Consider the following 10,007-nt stretch of genomic DNA (forward strand, 5'->3'; position numbering starts at 1 on the left):
TTAAAGCTAGATTTTACCCTAGACAGGTTTTCCGAAATAACCCTTCACCGGTGTTGCAAAATATTTTTGTGGGTTTTGTGGGTTTCAGATTTGAAAATTTTAGCTCAACACTTGCGGTTTTGTGTTACCCACTTGCTAACCTTGTATTAGGAAAGCAACACGTCCAGTTTACTTGTCCCGTATATTACCTTTCGGCAAACTACCGTCCGGTTGTAAAGGAAAGCGATGAACAAGAAACTGTTAAGGCAATGTCTAATGACATGCATTTGATTATGGTCCAAAAACGTGTCGGATGCTATTACTATTCTTTATAGGAGCAATAGTAAAGATCATCCTATAATTTTTCGGTCTGGCATAAGGTCCTATCTCCGACCATGCTATGCAACCACCGTTCTTACGGTTGACACCCGATTTGGTTCAGGTGGCCTAATGAATTCCAGGTGAATTCCTAGGATTTTACGTTCAATGGTAATGAACGCATTGAAAATAGGTTTTCAGAAAATAAATCGGTTTGTAATTTGATCAAAATATTCTCTCGTTCAAGCTCGAGTTTAGATATCATTGAATTCCATGAGTTTGAATTCTCAATCTTTAAGGTCAATCTCAAGGATTGAGTAATATCAGGCTTAAAAGCAGATTTTTAATCTTTAAGGAGATTATCCTTTCTGGGAGTTTGATTCATTAGTCTTATCAAGCTAATTTGCACGGCGCCCTCCCCATTTTACGAGACAGATCCTCTCATGGTTAGGATAAGTCTGACCACATGGCGACCCTGTTTGATGCTGAGGTCCGTGGATTTCCTGCTGATTTTAGAGATGACTTTTCTAGATTTTTCATCAACCTACAGCTGGTCTGGACGACAACTTCTTAACCTAAATCAAGAAGCGCGTTTCTTTTTCGGAAGACTTTACTTCCTTTTAATGATGGAATTGATTCATCGTGTAGATCCATCTATTCTTTCAAAAGTATTACAATAAATCGGGTAAAACAGTTAATTTAGTCCAAAACAAAAGCACCTGCAATAACTTTACAGAAACATGTGATAGATAGTTTTTAATTGAATAACTTGGTACTTTCTCCTCACACTTGGCTTTTTTTCATGCGTCTTTTTATATCTTAATAAATAAATTCAAGCGTTTTAGTTGTTTCTCAATTTATGTCCTTTCCGAGGTAACGATAATTTCGGTATTAACACCTAGTTTTCATCGTTCATAAATATGTATAAACATGATTTTGAATTCATTTAGTTGAAATTTTTTTAAAATTTTCATAAAATTTAGAAAATAAACCAAGTGCAAACCCGGGAGAATTTATAACCCTTCCCCACACTTGAGATCATGCAATGCCCTCATTTGCATGAAATCAGACTATAATTATAAATTCACGAGGGTGATAAGTGTAGAAAAGTGATTAAAAATACCCAGTTTGTAATTACAAAGCTCGTCGAATGATAGATGGCGCGCCTCATCGTTCAATCCTTCTTGTTTTATCACACATGTTTTTCTTCAAAAACGGTTGCTTTTCTGAACTGTTATCTAATATTTGAAAATACGTCTTTTACCCTAACTCATCATGCATTTTTATTAACGAGTTATGCACTAACCCGAACCCCTAATTTAACGTTAAGTGGGGTTAGACTTCCCCACACTTAGCTGACGACATGTGAAGTCGGTAGAATAAGTTCCACGAATTAAAATAGTGAGCCAGTTATTTACATCTCGGGTGGTGTATAATATATCAATGGGTTTAAAGTTTAGAATCACCCGATCGTCACTACTTAATTCTTTTTTAAGTGTAGCTTTTAGTAAATGGATATGTCTCCTTTCTGGTTCTTGGTCAAATGGATCGATATACACCGACATACATATTATAGGGTGGACAATTCCTAACATTTCCTTCCTTTTATTCTTGGGATTAAAGGTTTCACCTCTATTACCCAATTGGGTGAAATCCGAGGTGTCATTATCTATTACAGCTTGTAGTTCATCTTCGATAGATGACTCATCTATTGAGAATATTGGGTTGGAAGGTTGTGAAATGGTGAATTTCGGGATCGAAGTAGATTCTTCTTCATTAACGGTACTTATCGGTCCCACCACTTTGGTCTTGGGGGTAAAATTTTCAACGTTATCGTTTTCCCAAGAGTACAAATTTGTCTCCCTTACTTCTTCTTCATCCATAGATGGATCGATGATTTCGTCGGTTGAGGCTAATGTGTCGATATGTTGTGAAATTGGTAAAGCTGAATAAAAAGTATCATCGGGATAGTTGGTGATTTCGGAGCTCTCGAATTCATCAAAATTCGATGATATGAGATTTTCTTGCACACGACTCCTCAGATCAATAGGTGTGTAATCTGATAGAGTTTCAGCTTGCCAATTTACAAACTCTCTCATTTGTTCATTTTGAGAATCAAGTTCTTCGAGTTTGATTTTCATATAATCTAAAGAATTTTCAGGCACATAATTTTCCTCGTCTTTTGGTTGTTGAGTTTGGATATATTCTTGAAAATAATCCCAATTAGAATTGTATTCCTTATAATCATTCCATTCAGGTTCCATGGGTGCATAATTTTCCATAGGAACGTAATAATAACATTCCCATGTTGAGTGATAATCTCAACAGATTTCACAACCAGTTATTGTTTCGTCATTCGTGATCCAAGATTGACCGAACGAATTGTCATCAACACCCATTTGAGAGTATTGATTAAATTGATTTCGAATAACATAAAGAGTTTCCAAAATATTCTCGAGATTTTCCATAATGCGCTTATTACCAAATTTTAGCTACAATGTGGTGCATTTACTTAATTATCCTATTAGTTATAAAAATAAAAATTATATAAGTTATTAAATTAATAGACTTTTCTACTTTTGCCCACGTTTCGAATAGCCAATAGATGCAGCAGGGAGCCAGAACCCCTTAAATCGGAAGCTCACAACTCAGCCACTAACAAATCCAACTATTACTACGAAGCAGAAAATTTGGATGTCTATCAATTTAACCATTTAAAATAATTTTTCGTTGAAATTTAAAGAAATTTTAGAGAAGAAATAGAAAAATTCTATGTCCTAAAAACTATAGTGTCGAGATATAAGAAAGAAAAAGAGCGCGTCGAAAAACGTTGAAAAATAAAAGGTCGAAAAATAATAGGCGTCAAAAAATAAAAATTAGAAAGTAGCGCGTCGAAACTTAAAAAAAAAAACTAAAAACTAAGAATTAAAAGTTGCGTCTTAAAATATTAAAGCTTAAAAGAAATACTATATCCCAAATGGCAATAACTTAAAAAGGTACTAAAATATAAAAACGGCGTCGCAAAATTCTAAAGCACCTAAATCTTAGTCTAAAGAAAAAGCTCTTAAGGAATTTTACGGCAAAACCTAAAAATCTATAAATACTAAAAGAACTATGGCAAAATACTAACTTAAAACTAAATACGAACGACAATAAAAATTACGAATTAAACGATAAAAAAAATACAATTTATAAAAAGAAACTAAAAATGGCAATATTACAATTTTAATAAAAAATATTATTTTTATATTATTATTATATTTTATATAAAATTATTAATCTATAATAATAATACTTAAAATTACAAATTAATATAACTAGATATAAAAATATATTATTAAATAAAACCCTAATTAGGTTTAAGTAATAATAATATATTAATTAACCCTAATTGTGTTATTATTACGTACAAGGTTGCAGCTGTCAGAGCAGCTCCGCGAGTGCGGATTAATGCAGGCTCAAACTGATTCTTATTTTTTTTTACTTTTATATTGTTTTTCTAAAAATTATATATAAATATATTTATAAAAATATAAATTAAAAATATAGCGTTTCGCCGAGTTCCCCGGCAGCGGCGCCAAAAATACTTGATATTATGCGAGGCGTATATGAATTAGCTTATATTTTACTAGGAAATACTATTAAAAATTACACAAAATACTACAAAATATGACACAAGTTTTAATTATTTATTTACAAATGGGATATACCTAAACCTTGCTACAACACTTATAGGCAGTGTACCTAATCGTACAGTAGTGTAGTTTTTAGTAAGTCCGGTTCGTTCCACAGGGATACACTTAAACAAGCTTAACGCTATATTAGTTTTAATCTTATAAAAATACAAATATATATATATATATAAGTAATATTATTATTATAAAGGGGGTTTTTACCGTTTAATGACCGGTTTATCGATTTTTATAACTTTAGTCGCAGTTAAAACCTAATGTAAAAATATTAAATAATAAATAAAAGACTTAATTTAAAGCGTAAAATAAATAACGATAATAAAATTGCGATAAATAAAATTGCGATAAAATAAACTTGCGATAATTAAAGAGTACGATAATTAAAAGTGCAATTAAATATGAAAATAAAGGAATTATATATGAAATAAAAGAATTATGCTTATTTAAACTTCCGTAATCATGATGTTTGACGTGTTGATTTTAGTTTATTCCCATGGGTTAATTGTTCTTTGTCCTGGATTATTCAATATGACCGTCTGGTTTTTGTCCATAACAGTCCATCAGTCATAAATATAAAGTGCGAGTGTCCTCGTTAAATTATCCTTATACCCGAAGTTAAATATTCTAACTAATTGGGGACTTAAACTGTAACAAGGTCTTAATACTTTGTTTAATAATTACACCAGGATATCAACTGCGTGTAATCTAAGGTTTTAATACTTTGTTATCAATTATGCCAAGTGTCCTTGTACATAATTTCACCCCTGTTTTAATAATTCCATAGACTTTTAATCCATTCCCGTGTCCGGTTAAATGAACGATTATTCGTACATATAAATATTCCACCCATCGTGTCTGATCGAGTGTATATGGTTATTTATAGGGACGTCCAATTGTAAATCTTTATATTAAAATTAATAAACTATCATTTAGTTAAACAAATATAAAGCCCATTAATAGCCCATAGTCTAATTTCCACAAGTGTCGTTCTTTTGTCCAAACCCCAATTATGGTACAAAGCCCAATTACCCAATTTTAGTATTTAGCCCAACATCATGATTACTTTGTTTTAAATAAGCATAATAATAACTTAGCTACGTGACATTAATTTAAAAAGGAGAACATAACTTACATTGATTATTTATCACGTAGTGTTACATGGACAGAATTTCGACTTCAAAAACTCGTAAAATAACCTTAACATAACCCAAACTAACTAATATTAAACTAACCTATACTATATATATATATATATATATATATATATATATATATATATATATATATATATATATATATATATATATTACAGAGGGAGTATTCTTTATTTTTTTTGTGTCTTTAACTCGGCAGAAGCTCGTTGCATTTATAGGACATTTCTGATTTTGGATGCTCCGCGAGTGCGGAGGTTTAAGCCTTCACAGCTCCGCGAGTGCGGAGTTACTGAATCCAGCTCACCAAATTTTGGATCCTAGCTTTGTCGACATATTTATTATATATATATAATATATAAATAATTTATATAATTATTAAAATATTATATTATATTCTTTTGCATAGTTGACTTGTAATTTTAGGCCCGTTGCGTCGCGCGTTGATAGTTGGACAGGTCTCGGTTTCGGATTTTCGAACGTCCTTTCGTATAATTTAATATCTTGTAATTTGCGATTCGCAACTTGTACTCTTGTCATTTTTAGACGTTTCTTATCAATAAATTGAATCACTTGGATTGTATCTTATACATTTGAGCTTTTTGGATGTTTGCGTCTTCAAATCTTCGTTTTCTCCTTTTGTCTTCGCACTTATTTATTTAAACGAATATTACTTGAAAATAGAACAATTGCAACTGAAACTTTACATATTGGAAGGATATTGCTACTAAATATATGTTCATTTGGAGCACTATCAACAGTTTGTACAAAAGAATTTTTAATTACAATCTTTATGAAAACATATATACATATATATTTTCTTCAGATGTAATCATGGATTTAATGAGTCAATATGATATTAGACTCATTTGATTTACCGTTAGAACAAGAATATATAATCTCTAAAACATTAGAGATTACATAACCACCATGCCAAACGAAGATAAATGATGTAGAACGTCATGTAAAACGATGGTTATGCTCGCGGTACAGGTTGTGATGCTAAGGCGTGTGTTGTTGATGGTACGGGTGTTGTTGCTGGTGGTGCTGTTGATGTCGGTGATGTTGCTGAAGCTGGTAAGTTTTGCACCATATTCTCCCAAGCTATTACTCGAGCACGAAGTTCGTTGACTTCTTGTATTACTCCGGGATGATTGTTGGTTTGGACGAGCGGATGAATAAGATTCGGAATTTGAGATAGTATATAGTCGTGACGAGATACTCTGAAAATGAGAAAGAAAATAGTATTACGAAAAGGTTCACCAGTAAGTGCTTCAGGTTCTTCGTCAAGAGGGGAATGTGGTGGATGGAAAGGATCACCTTCTTCTTATCTCCAATGATTAAGTAGGCTACGAACCCATCCCCAATTCATCCAGAATAGATAATGGCTAATTGGTTGATCCATTCCGGTAACACTATTTTTGGAGCTCGAGCGAAAATCCAAATCGGGATAGCTGTCGTAATTCGAGGGACTTGAAATAGTGACGAGTTCCATTTCGTACTTTCGATTAAAGGATTTTCCGATGTGAAATGATTTTCAAATATTAGATGATATTCTAACTACGTATAATACGTATATATATCATAAAGATTTCGCAGATTACAGAGAAAATTTCGAAAGCTGTCAGGCAAAGGTAACAGTAACAGATACGTAAGATATGAATTAGCAGATATGCTAAGATATGAATTTTGTTTATACAATATCTATGCAATAGAGGCAGTGAGACGTGTATAGACTTTAAAGATGATAAGAAAATAATTTTCGACACGAAATGATAAGCAAAAACATTTTGACATGCAGACCAGGTTCAAGTCCAGACTTATTAATGTACCCTAAAAACTACTAGGTCGAATTCCAGACTCACTAATGCATCCTAACAACTATCTGTTAGACACACTAATGCAAGACCTGGTTCGCTAAGACCACCACTCTGATACCACATGAGACGACCCATCCTAATCCATGAGGACGAATACAATAATATATGATTACATTGCGAGGTATTTGGCCTCTAAATGATACATTTTACAAACATTGCATTCGTTTTTAAAAGACAAACTTTCATTTCAACGAAAGTTGACAGACATGCATACTATCTCATAATATATCTAAACTATGAATGACTTATTATCAATCTTGATGAACTCAACGACTCGAATACAACGTCTTTTGAAATATGCCATGAATGACTCCAAGTAATTTCTTTAAAATGAGCAAATGCACAGCGGAAGATTTCCTTAATACCTGAGAATAAATATGCTTTAAAGTGTCAACCAAAAGATTGGTGAGTTCGTTAGTTTATCATAAACAATCATTTCTAATAATATAATAGACCACAAGATACTTATATTTCGAAAATAATCTGTGCAGGTCTGCTAACTGCTATAAAAATCATTCATATGAAGAACTGGAACCTTTCAAAATAATCTCACCAACGGAAGCTAATGCATCGTGCAATGCAAAAATTTCTCATCGCCGTAGCTAATACAACACAATCTCATCAACGGTAGCTAATGCATTGTGCAATGCAAAAATTTGTCACCGAGGTAGCTAGAACGGTAGCTAATGCATCGTGCAATTTAAAAATTTCTCACCGATAGTAGCTAATAAATCGAACAATTTCGATAGCTAATGCATCGTGCAAGGCAAAAATTTCTCACCGAGGGTAGCTAATGCTACATAATCTCATCAACGGTAGCTAATGCATCGTGCAATGCAAAAATTTCTCACCGAGGATAGCCAATGCTACACAATATTTCCTACGGTAGCTAATGCATCGTGCAATTCAAAAATTTCTCACCGAGGGTAGCTAAACGGTAGCTAATGCATCATGCAATGCAAAAATTTCTCACCGATAGTAGCTAGTGCAAAATTTATAGAAATCGAACCTCTGAATCCAAATAATTCTATCATAGAATGTAGTTTTGAATACTTGTGTCTATTTCGTCAAACAGTTATAAAAGCAGTTCATGTATTCTAAGTTTAAAAATATATTTCAAAAGCATTTAATAAAACAATTATAAAAACAGCGCACGTATTCTCAGTCCCAAAAATGTAAAGAGTAAAAGTGAATCAAATGAACTCACAATACAATATTTTGTAGTAAAAATATTCATACGACGATACTGAACAATGCAGGGTTGGCCTCGGATTCACGAACCTATATCAATTGTATTTCTATTAAAACATGTAATAGAAATCTAATAATTTCATTTATTAATATATATTATTTATATATTTTGTAGTAATATAAGATTTATACTAGATTCCATTTAAAACATATACTTTATTTTATATCTTAAATTATATGTCATATATATATTTATTTTATATATGTATTTAAAGTAATTAATATAGTTATATTAATATCTATATATATTTAGTATTATATTAAAAATACCTAATTTGTTGTATATAAGTTTTTATATAAGTAATGTCAATATATTTTATATATAGTTATATGTAATATTAATATAATTATAGTATATGTAGTAAGTAGGTTTTATGTACAAAATTATTTATTTGTTTTAAAATTTTTTTGATAGTTTTGATATTAATGATTTACTAATAATAATAATAATAATAATAATAAGAATAATAATAATAATAATAATAATAATAACTTTATTAAATAATAATGATACTTTTATTTAATTATAAGAATAATAATACTAATAGTTACAAAAGTGATATTAATACTAATATTAATAAAAATAATGATAACTTGTATTATGTAATAATAATAATAATAATAATAATAATAATAATAATAATAATAATAATAATAATAATAATAATAATAATAATAATAATAATAATAATACTAATAATAATAATAATAATGTTAATACTAATAATATTAATAATGATCATAATATAAACTATATTAATGATAATAATTTTAGTAACCATGTTATTAATAATAATGATAATATTTATTAATACAATAATGTTAGTAAGTAATGATAATGATAATAATAATAATAATAATAATAATAATAATAATAATAATAATAATAATAATAATAATAATAATAATAATAATAATAATAATAATAATAATAATAATAAAGAAATAATAAATTAAAATGACAACCTCATAGTGTAAGACCTTAAAAAGAAATTTGTCACAGTCTGGGTTAGAACCGGTGACCCTTCGCTAGCTCGACACACCATCAAACCATCGAACCAATTCCATTTTTCTGAAATAAAACCCATTTAAATTTTATTTAACCTTAACTGTTTTATCATCTTCCTCTCAACTAATTCAACCAGGAATGTAAACCATTTGTAATAACAAATTACTGATTATAATTAGGTCTTGTTATCAAACAAAAATGATTAGTAATATTTGATTGAATTAATTTAAACAAACGAAAAGAAATTAAATCCAAAACAAACACTCACGAACCCGTATGAACTCCATACTTGATTTTGAATTTGAGACTGTTATAGACTACGATCTCTTCATGAAAACGGTTCATAATAGTGTTTATAAACTATTTGAATCGTTAATTTAACTTAAAACGTAACAACAAACTCGAATTTCTCTATGAACAGATTGTTTGACTTTTGAATTTACAACTTTGACTCCATAATTATAACTCAATTTAAGGAATTGAAAGCTGAATTTTTGCAGGAAGTTCATTTAGAAGATTCCTAACACTAATACATTTTTAGATTTTAAAATTCAATTCGAATTAAAGTTATTCAATAAAAGGGTTCAAGAACATAGTTCATACCTGCGTTGCTTAAAATTTTCTGTTTCAAAATTCGAATTGCAGTTGATAATAGTAGGGAATGATTGATAGTAATGTGGGAATCAAGTTTCTTGTATCAATTATAAGAAGTCGATCAGTTATTTAA

This window comes from Rutidosis leptorrhynchoides, chromosome 5 (assembly GCF_046630445.1).
Source record: "Rutidosis leptorrhynchoides isolate AG116_Rl617_1_P2 chromosome 5, CSIRO_AGI_Rlap_v1, whole genome shotgun sequence".
In the NCBI taxonomy this organism is placed as follows: Eukaryota; Viridiplantae; Streptophyta; class Magnoliopsida; order Asterales; family Asteraceae; genus Rutidosis; species Rutidosis leptorrhynchoides.